Here is a 14,765-nt window from a genome sequence, read left to right on the forward strand (position 1 = left end):
AGGAAACTATTTTAGTTTCTAAATTCTGAAAAATTCGAGTTAAAAATATGAATGTTTTGAAGTAGTGTTGGGAACTGAAGTATGAGTTAGTAAAATATATTGACACTTGATCAACGTGATTATATTACAGTAAGTCATGCTGAGTTTCTAATGGAACGTGATAAAGGTTCACAGATCATATCCTCATCATGAACCATGTTACATAACTCTTTCATTCTATTTAACCTCTAAACTATCAAGAAAAATATTTTTCTTGATGATTCGGTCTTTTCCGGATATTCTGGTAATTGGACAAATCAAATCGTGCTATTACCTTTCTTTTCTGCTTTGTATATTATGATCATTCGAAACTCCATACCTACGAATTCTGGACCATTACTTGTGAAGAGAAAACAAAAGCATGAAGCTCCGAAATAGAAATGGGAGTATAAATCGCAGCAAATAGGAGAGAGTATTAACTGTGGATGTCAATGATTATAGAGAGACAGAAGCAGAAATATCGAAATATAAGGGAAGGTATAAAACCCAACAACAACCCAGAAATTTACAAACCGTATATATCGATGCATATAGCAATATAAAGACAGTGGAGAACTAAAAACACTATAAAACCAAGAGTATAGTAGAAGTAAATAGATTCTTCCGGCGGGAGATGAAAAAGAAGAATGACAGATATGAAAGTTAGGAGTATATCAAGAAGCAAAACTGGATGGAGCATATTGACGAATGCTTTAAAATATGAATTAAGGGAGAAAGAATAGAAGGTATGAGCTGTGGAAAACAAGGAAATGAAGAGGGTGGATTTATAGTGATATATCCGACAAAGCAATCAAAACAGATTATCGCATTTAACCAAAGAGGATCCTAATTTCCTTAATTACCAAAGAATCAAATCTTATTACGAAGATTTTCTCTAAATCCCTTGAACTTCAGAAATGAACCCTATCTACGTCAAAAGATATGACGAAACTTTATTTTCTCATTTCACTCTTTTACGATAGCTTCACTTGTACTCTTCACATAATCGAATCGTTTTATCGATATTAGTCAACAATGATAAAACTCTATTTATCCACTTATATTCGTCATAAAAACATTTTTATTGTTAGCCATGACGACCTCACTCAAATTTCGGGACGAAATTTATTTAACGGGTAGGTACTGTGACGACCCGAAAAATTTTGACCAAATTTAAACTTTATCTTTAAATGATTTAATGTTTCTAACACGATAAGCAAGGTCTGTAATGTTGAAATCTCAAAAACTTTGAACTGTGTTCATGTATTCATTTACCCTTCGACTGTTCTCGACGATTCACGAACAATAATGTGTAAATAGATATGTATGTATATATATGTGATTTTAAATTAGTTAAGTGAACGATAGTAACACTTGTTTATTGATTCGACTGATAATTAAATATATTAATTAGAATGATTGAGAAATTAAAATAAACATTGACGCATAAAGGAATTTTATCAATTTAAGCTTTAAAGTGTAAACGTGACGTGTTATAATAATTTCTATTATTTAAACGATTTTGAAATAAACTTTGAAATATAACTGATTTTGAAAAACTAAATATTGTTAACTAAATATTTCAATCATATGTACAAATTTATTACTAAATGAAAATATATTTATATTTTACAAAGTGATAAAATATTATATTAACTTAGTCATAAAACATTTGATTTAAAATAATATATTTTAGTAAACAACGAGACATTGATTTATAGAAGCAAATGACCAAAACACTCGAAGTTCAAGATACACTTTGAGTAATATAGTTTATTGATAATTTAAGACTACATTTTGACAAAGATACGAGTCACGAAACGTAAAGTACAAGTTTTCTAAGCGTACGAAAAGGCGTTCGAAAAATCGAAACCGGTACAAAATTCGAGCGTCAACGTACAATTCATCGGTGCAAAAATTACAAATCAACTATGCACGAGAATATAATATAATATTTAATTAATTCTAAAGATTAAATATATTATATATTAAATAATATATACATATGTGTCGGTAGCCATAGAATTACAAATTGTGAGCTGTAACTTTAGGCCATGCGATCGCATGGCAAAATTCCCACAAGCCCATGCGATCGCATGGTGTGGTAGGTGGGTTTCAATCCTATAAAGCAATCGACTTCTGGTTCCGTTTAATTCACAAATTCATTCTATCTCTCTCGAACTCTTAACATATATATAATAATAATAATAATAATAATTATTATTATTAATATTATTATTATTATTAAAAATTATGATTAATCTTAATATTATTATTAGTAGTATTAGTATTATTAGTAGTAGACATAAAATACTACGACGGAGTCATGAGCGAGTTATTTCAAAACGAGTTTTTCGAGCGGGATAGAGCCAAGGAAATTATGGGTTATAGCTATGGAGGTTATGGGTATGGTTCATGGGTATTGTTTATGAGGCCAACTTAGTGTTTATCATCTCCGTTGCGTCTACGTACTTTCCTACAATATTGAATCACAATATTGATACGTGAGCATTCATATCTTATCTTTTATATATTAATAGTGTATCCATGTCTAGTGCTCGAGTATATATGTTTATGCATGCTTGTATGCTTTAATTTTGTCGTTAGTGTAACATCCCGCGTTTTTCCGTTAAATTTAATTTTAACACCGTCTTTTTTTTTAAAACATAATATTTCGTATTTAAATTAATAGTTTCCGTGAGTAACGTTCATTATATTTCCGCTATTTAATTTTGACATCACCCGTTTACTCGAGCGTTATAAAAATATTCGTTTGGTTAAATCCCGCACCCGCTTTGAAACTCGAGGGACCGGAGTTGCCAAATGGGCAAACTAGTTGACTAGGTCAACTAGTCAACCCATTTCACCACCATTCAATCCCTCCATCTCTCTCTCTTTCTCTCTAGCAAGAACACACACAAACCCCAACTTCATAGAATCATCATCTAAATTCGGGATTGGAAGCAAACTTCAAAACAAATTACATATTTGGAATCCTCTCTTCATCCTCTACAATTTGATACCAACTTCATCTCGTTTGGGTAACATTTCTAAAACTCTAGATTTCTCTAAATTCGTGTTTTTGATTTGAAATGGTGTTAGTTAGTGTCTATGGCTCAAGTCTAACATGAATATATGTTTGGTTTGCTCGATTTGTTGTTTTTGGAGTAACTAGCATGAACTTGAAATGGGTGTGCTTAATCCTTGATTTTGGATGAGTTAATGTTGTTAGATTGTTAAAGTGCATGTTTTAATTGTGTTACTAGTATCACTAGCTTCGTTTTGATGCGTAGGTTGATTAAGAAAACTTCAAAAACATGAATATTGATTTTGTGATGTTTGACTAGGGTTTGATAGTTCTTGACATGAACTTTTGGATGCTTAAATGCCATGGAGTGTTAATTGTTAGTGTTTAGTAGTAATGTATGCTTCATTACCTTCAAAACGGCATATCGTATGTGTAAATTGGATTCCCGAATCATAAAATACGTTTTACGAACTTGAAACTTTGAAAATAAACCTTTCTTGATCAATTGACGAGTTTTCGGTTATTATAAATGATGTTTTTGTTTGATGAAACATGTTTAGTTGTGTTCCTTGTCAAAAGAGCTTTCCAACGGTATAAGATACGTTTTCTAATTGTTTACGGTTTGAGTTTTGCGTTTGTTTGAAATTTTACCAAGCCTTGAACAAGTGAAACAGGCCTAGGACCAGGCCACGGCCATTGTCGCGGCGCGACAGGACTGGCCGCGGCGCGACATAAGCCGCGTCCAGATTCTGTTTCCCTTGACCTTTTTACTAAAAATGTTTGACATGTTCTAGACCTCCAATTTACATGCAACTTGTTTTAACATGCTTATATATGAATAACTAGCATAGAAAAATAGTTCGGGACCGAACCCGAACGTGTTGACTTTTTCGTTGACTTTGACCAAGTTTGACTTTTAGTCAAACTTAACCAAACTTTTATACAATCATTCTAACATGCTTTTATACTTGTTTCTTGTATGAAACTTGACAACGTGATTCACATGCTATACTTAATCGAGTCGTAACGAGCCATAGGACTAATTGAACACATTTCACCCGACCTTGTGTCGTAACCGGTTAATTGATATACTTACTTGTTTAGGTCAAGGCTAAGCAACTTTCATGCATACGTTACTTTGTGAAGTACTTTTATACTCGTGCACTCGAGGTGAGATCATAGTCCCACCTTTTCAACAACTTTTATTCTTTTAAATCGTGGGCTGAGAAACATATACATTACATACTTATATACATTTCACATGTATATATACTTTTCATACTTTTATACTTTGAACACAATACGAATACAAAGATACAGACGAGTTAGAACAAAAGTCCTCAATCCAATTATCATTAGTTCCACTTGCAGGGTGTAAGTGTAAGCGAGTGATTATGTTGTGTGGCCATACGGGTTTAACGAACCCTCATTCAGACGGTTCGCTACCGTTAGTGGATGAAATATAATTTCAACGTGCATAGTGTATGTTCTAACACTATATTCAAAATTCAGAGGGAAGATTCAGTTAAGCTTTGGTAATTGGGTGCTCGCAATACAAACTACATTCTTCGGAATAAATACGATTTGGATAATCATCTATACAAACTATTGTGGTTCAAAATATACTTTTACAAATACATTTATGATCTCACCAACGTTTTTCGTTGACAGTTTTCTATATGTTTCTCAGGTTCATACTTGGCTATTTGATACATGCTTCCGCGTACACTCATACTTGCTTGGAGTCGAGCATACATGCATACACTCTGATTTCTTGCTTGGGGTCAAGCATACATACATGCATACGCTAGTGATAGCACCTTGGGATTTAAACATGTTATTTACATACTTACGCTATTTATAGCAACCGTGGTTTCAAACTAATTATGTCGCAAGTTATTTCATTCATACTTTATAACGTTGTAAACTTAAACTTATTGTCGATCCGTTTGTTAAACTAAACTTTGTACCTTTCAAATGAACGCGACATAATTTTGGTCAAACGAGTCTCATATAGGGACTACGACCACGCAACGGGACCTAAGTTAACGACGCCGTCAATAACGGTTTTGGTCGGGTCGTTACAAGTGGTATCAGAGCGTTGGTTGTAGGGAACTAGGATGTGCATTAGTGTGTCTAACAGAGTCGTTAGGACGCATTAGTGAGTCTAGACTACAACCGGATAGTTAGCATTTGCATTCTGACATACATTTGCTATAGATAGCACTTACTTGACTACTTGTGCATTATACTTGAATCATTCTTAGGCAAACTTTTTAAGGGTACCCAACCTTCATCATACGAACTCGTATTCCGCCACTTTTTGGTAACACACGTAAATTCATGATTCATACACGTATGGATGACGACGACTTCATTAGTCACACTTGTTCGGGAACTCTGACTCCTTGGTTGTTATTTCCCCCGTTTCATCTTACTATCCATGAATATTGTAAAGTCACTGTCACTACTCTAGATGAGTATCGTCATCACCATTTATCGCTACGGTTGCGTATTACTTGTTATCATGACTCGTTACTCTTTTCATACCTAAATACAATATTGTCTGACTCGAACCACATTGACGTGAACAATCAACTATACACTTCCCTCGGGGAACGCATCTTCAGAGTTGCACCAATTCTTTCGATTTAATACGAGTCACGTTTGAGACGTCGTTACATTTTGTTTATTTTAGATTTTTGCGATGACACGAACTAGAATCTATGGAGTGATGTGGGAATGGAGGTATGAGTTAGCATAATATAACTACACTCGATCAACGTAGTTATATTACGGTAAGACATACCAAAGTTCTAGTGACGCGTGATGGTGGTTAGACTCGATCAACCTAAACACCACCATGTGCCATGTACATGACTTCATCTTTTCATGTTTGGACATCCGAAAACTCCGAGAATATTTATAACAACCATACCGGGGACACACCTTCAATTATTGTCAAATTATATTTATGCTTCCGAATGAATTACCGATTCCATTCGACTTCAACCGTATGTCACACGGGATATACTAGCTCGTCCTCGCGCAGTCTTGTTGACTAACTACAATTTACTCGTTATGCTCACATCGGGGCGGAATTTCACTCTCACCACACTCGTACTTCCGGTTCAGGAAATCTTTATTCTAAACTCCCAATGGAGGGAGGGACTCTCCACGTTATACTAGTATTCGCCTCGAGGGTGAATAGTCTCGACGAACGTATTTGAAAACCGATAAATCTTCCGCGACGCGAATTTTCTTGAGAAACTTGTCCTAGCTAACGTTTTCAAGTCCTAGCAAACGTGTTCAATATGCCTTAGGGAAATATACCCCGTTTCGGATCGAGATCCTCGTTTCACTTCTAGATTTTGGAGTACCTTACAAAAAGCCTCGGGACCGCATTTAGACATGAGTACCGCGTACCATCCACAACCCGACGGACCGAACAAACATGCGATTTAAACCTTGGAAACCATAATACAAGTTTGTATTACCAACTTCAAATTTACTTGAGGAAAAAAAAAAAAAGTATTTTCCTTTAACCGAATCCTCGTACTACAATGATTTTCATTCGAGTTTTAACGTCACTCCTTTTGAAACCACATGTGACCGGAAACGTCATTCTCCTTTGTCGAACCAAGTAAACGATGATCAATTCACCGGGGCCGAGGTTATTCATGAGCAACCGAGAAAATTTATTCATATTCAGGTAAAACCCTACGCGACTCGTAATCACCAAGAGCTACGCCGATGTTAGACGTAAACATTTCAAATTCCACGTGAGAAACCGCGTCACGTTAAGAGTCGCACCTTGGAAAGGTGCAATCCGTTTCGGGAAACGTAGGAAGCTAAATCCGCGATATTTTGATCCTTTAAATTCTTGGGGCGTTTTGGACCCGTCGCTAGCCGTTTAGACTTTTCCGACTCATTTTGGGTCTCCGTTTATTCTACATTCGATGTATCAACTCAAAGACGTGTTTTGCGAAACGAGAACTTGCTATCTCCTTTGATGAACTCACTATCGACGATAAACTTCATTCCTAGGAGGGCCGGTCGAAACCATGAATCGTGAACCCAAACTCTAAGACGACGTGAAATCCCGACTGTCAAAGTTCGTTGAAATGCCCAAGGGAGTACCTTCACTTATTCGTAGAACCAACAACGCAAGATCTCGAGGAAGAAACAACAACTACTACTTCCAACTAAATTTCGGGACGAAATTTCTTTTGAGTTGTGGATAATGTAACATCCCGCGTTTTTCCGTTAAATTTAATTTTAACACCGTCTTTTTTTTTAAAACATAATATTTCGTATTTAAATTAATAGTTTCCGTGAGTAACTTTCATTATATTTCCGCTATTTAATTTTGACATCACCCGTTTACTCGAGCGTTATAAAAATATTCGTTTGGTTAAATCCCGCACCCGCTTTGAAACTCGAGGGATCGGAGTTACCAAATGGGCAAACTAGTTGACTAGGTCAACTAGTCAACCCATTTCACCACCATTCAATCCCTCCATCTCTCTCTCTTTCTCTCTAGCAAGAACACACACAAACCCCAACTTCATAGAATCATCATCTAAATTCGGGATTGGAAGCAAACTTCAAAACAAATTACATATTTGGAATCCTCTCTTCATCCTCTACAATTTGATACCAACTTCATCTCGTTTGGGTAACATTTCTAAAACTCTAGATTTCTCTAAATTCGTGTTTTTGATTTGAAATGGTGTTAGTTAGTGTCTATGGCTCAAGTCTAACATGAATATATGTTTGGTTTGCTCGATTTGTTGTTTTTGGAGTAACTAGCATGAACTTGAAATGGGTGTGCTTAATCCTTGATTTTGGATGAGTTAATGTTGTTAGATTGTTAAAGTGCATGTTTTAATTGTGTTACTAGTATCACTAGCTTCGTTTTGATGCGTAGGTTGATTAAGAAAACTTCAAAAACATGAATATTGATTTTGTGATGTTTGACTAGGGTTTGATAGTTCTTGACATGAACTTTTGGATGCTTAAATGCCATGGAGTGTTAATTGTTAGTGTTTAGTAGTAATGTATGCTTCATTACCTTCAAAACGGCATATCGTATGTGTAAATTGGATTCCTGAATCATAAAATACGTTTTACGAACTTGAAACTTTGAAAATAAACCTTTCTTGATCAATTGACGAGTTTTCGGTTATTGTAAATGATGTTTTTGTTTGATGAAACATGTTTAGTTGTGTTCCTTGTCAAAAGAGCTTTCCAACGGTATAAGATACGTTTTCTAATTGTTTACGGTTTGAGTTTTGCGTTTGTTTGAAATTTTACCAAGCCTTGAACAAGTGAAACAGGCCTGGGACCAGGCCACGGCCATTGTCGCGGCGCGACAGGACTGGCCGCGGCGCGACATAAGCCGCGTCCAGATTCTGTTTCCCTTGACCTTTTTACTAAAAATGTTTGACATGTTCTAGACCTCCAATTTACATGCAACTTGTTTTAACATGCTTATATATGAATAACTAGCATAGAAAAATAGTTCGGGACCGAACCCGAACGTGTTGACTTTTTCGTTGACTTTGACCAAGTTTGACTTTTAGTCAAACTTAACCAAACTTTTATACAATCATTCTAACATGCTTTTATACTTGTTTCTTGTATGAAACTTGACAACGTGATTCACATGCTATACTTAATCGAGTCGTAACGAGCCATAGGACTAATTGAACACATTTCACCCGACCTTGTGTCGTAACCGGTTAATTGATATACTTACTTGTTTAGGTCAAGGCTAAGCAACTTTCATGCATACGTTACTTTGTGAAGTACTTTTATACTCGTGCACTCGAGGTGAGATCATAGTCCCACCTTTTCAACAACTTTTATTCTTTTAAATCGTGGGCTGAGAAACATATACATTACATACTTATATACATTTCACATGTATATATACTTTTCATACTTTTATACTTTGAACACAATACGAATACAAAGATACAGACGAGTTAGAACAAAAGTCCTCAATCCAATTATCATTAGTTCCACTTGCAGGGTGTAAGTGTAAGCGAGTGATTATGTTGTGTGGCCATACGGGTTTAACGAACCCTCATTCAGACGGTTCGCTACCGTTAGTGGATGAAATATAATTTCAACGTGCATAGTGTATGTTCTAACACTATATTCAAAATTCAGAGGGAAGATTCAGTTAAGCTTTGGTAATTGGGTGCTCGCAATACAAACTACATTCTTCGGAATAAATACGATTTGGATAATCATCTATACAAACTATTTGAAATGTCCCGTTCTTATTGATTAAAAACGTTCCATATTAATTGATTTCGTTGCGAGGTTTTGACCTCTATATGAGACGTTTTTCAAAGACTGCATTCATTTTTAAAACAAACCATAACCTTTATTTCATAAATAAAGGTTTAAAAAGCTTTACGTAGATTATCAAATAATGATAATCTAAAATATCCTGTTTACACACGACCATTACATAATGGTTTACAATACAAATATGTTACATCGAATTCAGTTTCTTGAATGCAGTTTTTACACAATATCATACAAACATGGACTCCAAATCTTGTCCTTATTTTAGTATGCAACAGCGGAAGCTCTTAATATTCACCTGAGAATAAACATGCTTTAAACGTCAACAAAAATGTTGGTGAGTTATAGGTTTAACCTATATATATCAAATCGTAACAATAGACCACAAGATTTCATATTTCAATACACATCCCATACATAGAGATAAAAATCATTCATATGGTGAACACCTGATAACCGACAATAACAAGATGCATATATAAGAATATCCCCATCATTCCGGGACACCCTTCGGATATGATATAAATTTCTAAGTACTAAAGCATCCGGTACTTTGGATGGGGTTTGTTAGGCCCAATAGATCTATCTTTAGGATTCGCGTCAATTAGGGTGTCTGTTCCCTAATTCTTAGATTACCAGACTTAATAAAAAGGGGCATATTCGATTTCGATAATTCGACCATAGAATGTAGTTTCACGTACTTGTGTCTATTTTGTAAATCATTTATAAAACTTGCATGTATTCTCATCCCAAAAATATTAGATTTTAAAAGTGGGACTATAACTCACTTTCACAGATTTTTACTTCGTCGGGAAGTAAGACTTGGCCACTGGTTGATTCACGAACCTATAACAATATATACATATATATCAAAGTATGTTCAAAAATATATTTACAACACTTTTAATATATTTTGATGTTTTAAGTTTATTAAGTCAGCTGTCCTCGTTAGTAACCTACAACTAGTTGTCCACAGTTAGATGTACAGAAATAAATCGATAAATATTATCTTGAATCAATCCACGACCCAGTGTATACGTATCTCAGTATTGATCACAACTCAAACTATATATATTTTGGAATCAACCTCAACCCTGTATAGCTAACTCCAACATTCACATATAGAGTGTCTATGGTTGTTCCGAAATATATATAGATGTGTCGACATGATAGGTCGAAACATTGTATACGTGTCTATGGTATCTCAAGATTACATAATATATAATACAAGTTGATTAAGTTATGGTTGGAATAGATTTGTTACCAATTTTCACGTAGCTAAAATGAGAAAAATTTTCCAATCTTGTTTTACCCATAACTTCTTCATTTTAAATCCGTTTTGAGTGAATCAAATTGCTATGGTTTCATATTGAACTCTATTTTATGAATCTAAACAAAAAAAGTATAGGTTTCTAGTCGGAAAAATAAGTTACAAGTCGTTTTTGTAAAGGTAGTCATTTCAGTCGAAAGAACGACGTCTAGATGACCATTTTAGAAAACATACTTCCACTTTGAGTTTAACCATAATTTTTGGATATAGTTTCATGTTCATAATAAAAATCATTTTCTCAGAATAACAACTTTTAAATCAAAGTTTATCATAGTTTTTAATTAACTAACCCAAAACAGCCCGCGGTGTTACTACGACGGCGTAAATCCGGTTTTACGGTGTTTTTCGTGTTTCCAGGTTTTAAATCATTAAGTTAGCATATCATATAGATATAGAACATGTGTTTAGTTGATTTTAAAAGTCAAGTTAGAAGGATTAACTTTTGTTTGCGAACAAGTTTAGAATTAACTAAACTATGTTCTAGTGATTACAAGTTTAAACCTTCGAATAAGATAGCTTTATATGTATGAATCGAATGATGTTATGAACATCATTACTACTTTAAGTTCCTTGGATGAACCTACTGGAAAAGAGAAAAATGGATCTAGCTTCAATGGATCCTTGGATGGCTCAAAGTTCTTGAAGCAAAATCATGACACGAAAACAAGTTCAAGTAAGATCATCACTTGAAATAAGATTGTTATAGTTATAGAAATTGAACCAAAGTTTGAATATGATTATTACCTTGTATTAGAATGATAACCTACTGTAAGAAACAAAGATTTCTTGAGGTTGTATGATCACCTTACAAGATTGGAAGTGAGCTAGCAAACTTGAAAGTATTCTTGATTTTATGAAACTAGAACTTTTGGAATTTATGAAGAACACTTAGAACTTGAAGATAGAACTTGAGAGAGTTCAATTAGATGAAGAAAATTGAAGAATGAAAGTGTTTGTAGGTGTTTTTGGTCGTTGGTGTATGGATTAGATATAAAGGATATGTAATTTTGTTTTCATGTAAATAAGTCATGAATGATTACTCATATTTTTGTAATCTTATGAGATATTTCATGCTAGTTGCCAAATGATGGTTCCCACATGTGTTAGGTGACTCACATGGGCTGCTAAGAGCTGATCATTGGAGTGTATATACCAATAGTACATACATCTAAAAGCTGTGTATTGTACGAGTACGAATACGGGTGCATACGAGTAGAATTGTTGATGAAACTGAACGAGGATGTAATTGTAAGCATTTTTGTTAAGTAGAAGTATTTTGATAAGTGTATTGAAGTCTTTCAAAAGTGTATAAATACATATTAAAACACTACATGTATATACATTTTAACTGAGTCGTTAAGTCATCGTTAGTCGTTACATGTAAGTGTTGTTTTGAAACCTTTAGGTTAACGATCTTGTTAAATGTTGTTAACCCAATGTTTATAATATCAAATGAGATTTTAAATTATTATATTATCATGATATTATCATGTATGAATATCTCTTAATATGATATATATACATTAAATGTCTTTACAACGATAATCGTTACATATATGTCACGTTTAAAAATCATTAAGTTAGTAGTCTTGTTTTTACATATGTAGTTCATTGTTAATATACTTAATGATATGTTTACTTATCATAGTATCATGTTAACTATATATATATCCATATATATGTCATCATATAGTTTTTACAAGTTTTAACGTTCGTGAATCACCGGTCAACTTGGGTGGTCAATTGTCTATATGAAACATATTTCAATTAATCAAGTCTTAACAAGTTTGATTGCTTAACATGTTGGAAACATTTAATCATGTAAATATCAATCTCAATTAATATATATAAACATGGAAAAGTTCGGGTCACTACAGTACCTACCCGTTAAATAAATTTCGTCCCGAAATTTTAAGCTGTTGAAGGTGTTGACGAATCTTCTGAAAATAGATGCGGGTATTTCTTCTTCATCTGATCTTCACGCTCCCAGGTGAACTCGGGTCCTCTACGAGCATTCCATCGAACCTTAACAATTGGTATCTTGTTTTGCTTAAGTCTTTTAACCTCACGATCCATTATTTCGACGGGTTCTTCGATGAATTGAAGTTTTTCGTTGATTTGGATTTCATCTAACGGAATAGTGAGATCTTCTTTAGCAAAACATTTCTTTAAATTCGAGACGTGGAAAGTGTTATGTACAGCCACGAGTTGTTGAGGTAACTCTAGTCGGTAAGCTACTGGTCCGACACGATCAATAATCTTGAATGGTCCAATATACCTTGGATTTAATTTCCCTCGTTTACCAAATCGAACAACGCCTTTCCAAGGTGCAACTTTAAGCATGACCATCTCTCCAATTTCAAATTCTATATCTTTTCTTTTAATGTCAGCGTAGCTCTTTTGTCGACTTTGGGCGGTTTTCAACCGTTGTTGAATTTGGATGATCTTCTCGGTAGTTTCTTGTATAATCTCCGGACCCGTAATCTGTCTATCCCCCACTTCACTCCAACAAATCGGAGACCTGCACTTTCTACCATAAAGTGCTTCAAACGGCGCCATCTCAATGCTTGAATGGTAGCTGTTGTTGTAGGAAAATTCTGCTAACGGTAGATGTCGATCCCAACTGTTTCCGAAATCAATAACACATGCTCGTAGCATGTCTTCAAGCGTTTGTATCGTCCTTTCGCTCTGCCCATCAGTTTGTGGATGATAGGCAGTACTCATGTCTAGACGAGTTCCTAATGCTTGCTGTAATGTCTGCCAGAATCTTGAAATAAATCTGCCATCCCTATCAGAGATAATAGAGATTGGTATTCCATGTCTGGAGACGACTTCCTTCAAATACAGTCGTGCTAACTTCTCCATCTTGTCATCTTCTCTTATTGGTAGGAAGTGTGCTGATTTGGTGAGACGATCAACTATTACCCAAATAGTATCAAAACCACTTGCAGTCCTTGGCAATTTAGTGATGAAATCCATGGTAATGTTTTCCCATTTCCATTCCGGGATTTCGGGTTGTTGAAGTAGACCTGATGGTTTCTGATGCTCAGCTTTGACCTTAGAACACGTCAAACATTCTCCTACGTATTTAGCAACATCGGCTTTCATACCCGGCCACCAAAAATGTTTCTTGAGATCCTTGTACATCTTCCCCGTTCCAGGATGTATTGAGTATCTGGTTTTATGAGCTTCTCTAAGTACCATTTCTCTCATATCTCCAAATTTTGGTACCCAAATCCTTTCAGCCCTATACCGGGTTCCATCTTCCCGAATATTAAGATGCTTCTCCGATCCTTTGGGTATTTCATCCTTTAAATTTCCCTCTTTTAAAACTCCTTGTTGCGCCTCCTTTATTTGAGTAGTAATGTTATTATGAATCATTATATTCATAGATTTTACTCGAATGGGTTCTCTATCCTTCCTGCTCAAGGCATCGGCTACCACATTTGCCTTCCCCGGGTGGTAACGAATCTCAAAATCGTAATCATTCAATAATTCAATCCACCTACACTGCCTCATATTCAGTTGTTTCTGATTAAATATGTGTTGAAGACTTTTGTGGTCGGTATATATAATACTTTTGACCCCATATAAGTAGTGCCTCCAAGTCTTTAATGCAAAAACAACCGCGCCTAATTCCAAATCATGCGTCGTATAATTTTGTTCGTGAATCTTCAATTGTCTAGACGCATAAGCAATCACCTTCGTTCGTTGCATTAATACACAACCGAGACCTTGCTTTGATGCGTCACAATAAATCACAAAATCATCATTCCCTTCAGGCAATGACAATATAGGTGCCGTAGTTAGCTTTTTCTTTAATAACTGAAACGCTTTCTCTTGTTCATCATTCCATTCAAATTTCTTCCCTTTATGCGTTAATGCAGTCAAGGGTTTTGCTATTCTGGAAAAGTCTTGGATGAACCTTCTGTAGTAACCAGCTAGTCCTAAAAACTGGCGTATGTGTTTCGGAGTTTTCGGGGTTTCCCACTTTTCAACAGTTTCTATCTTTGCCGGATCCACCTTAATACCTTCTTTGTTCACTATGTGACCGAGGAATTGAACTTC

The sequence above is a fragment of the Rutidosis leptorrhynchoides genome, chromosome 3 (genome assembly GCF_046630445.1).
Source record: "Rutidosis leptorrhynchoides isolate AG116_Rl617_1_P2 chromosome 3, CSIRO_AGI_Rlap_v1, whole genome shotgun sequence".
Classification (NCBI taxonomy): domain Eukaryota; kingdom Viridiplantae; phylum Streptophyta; class Magnoliopsida; order Asterales; family Asteraceae; genus Rutidosis; species Rutidosis leptorrhynchoides.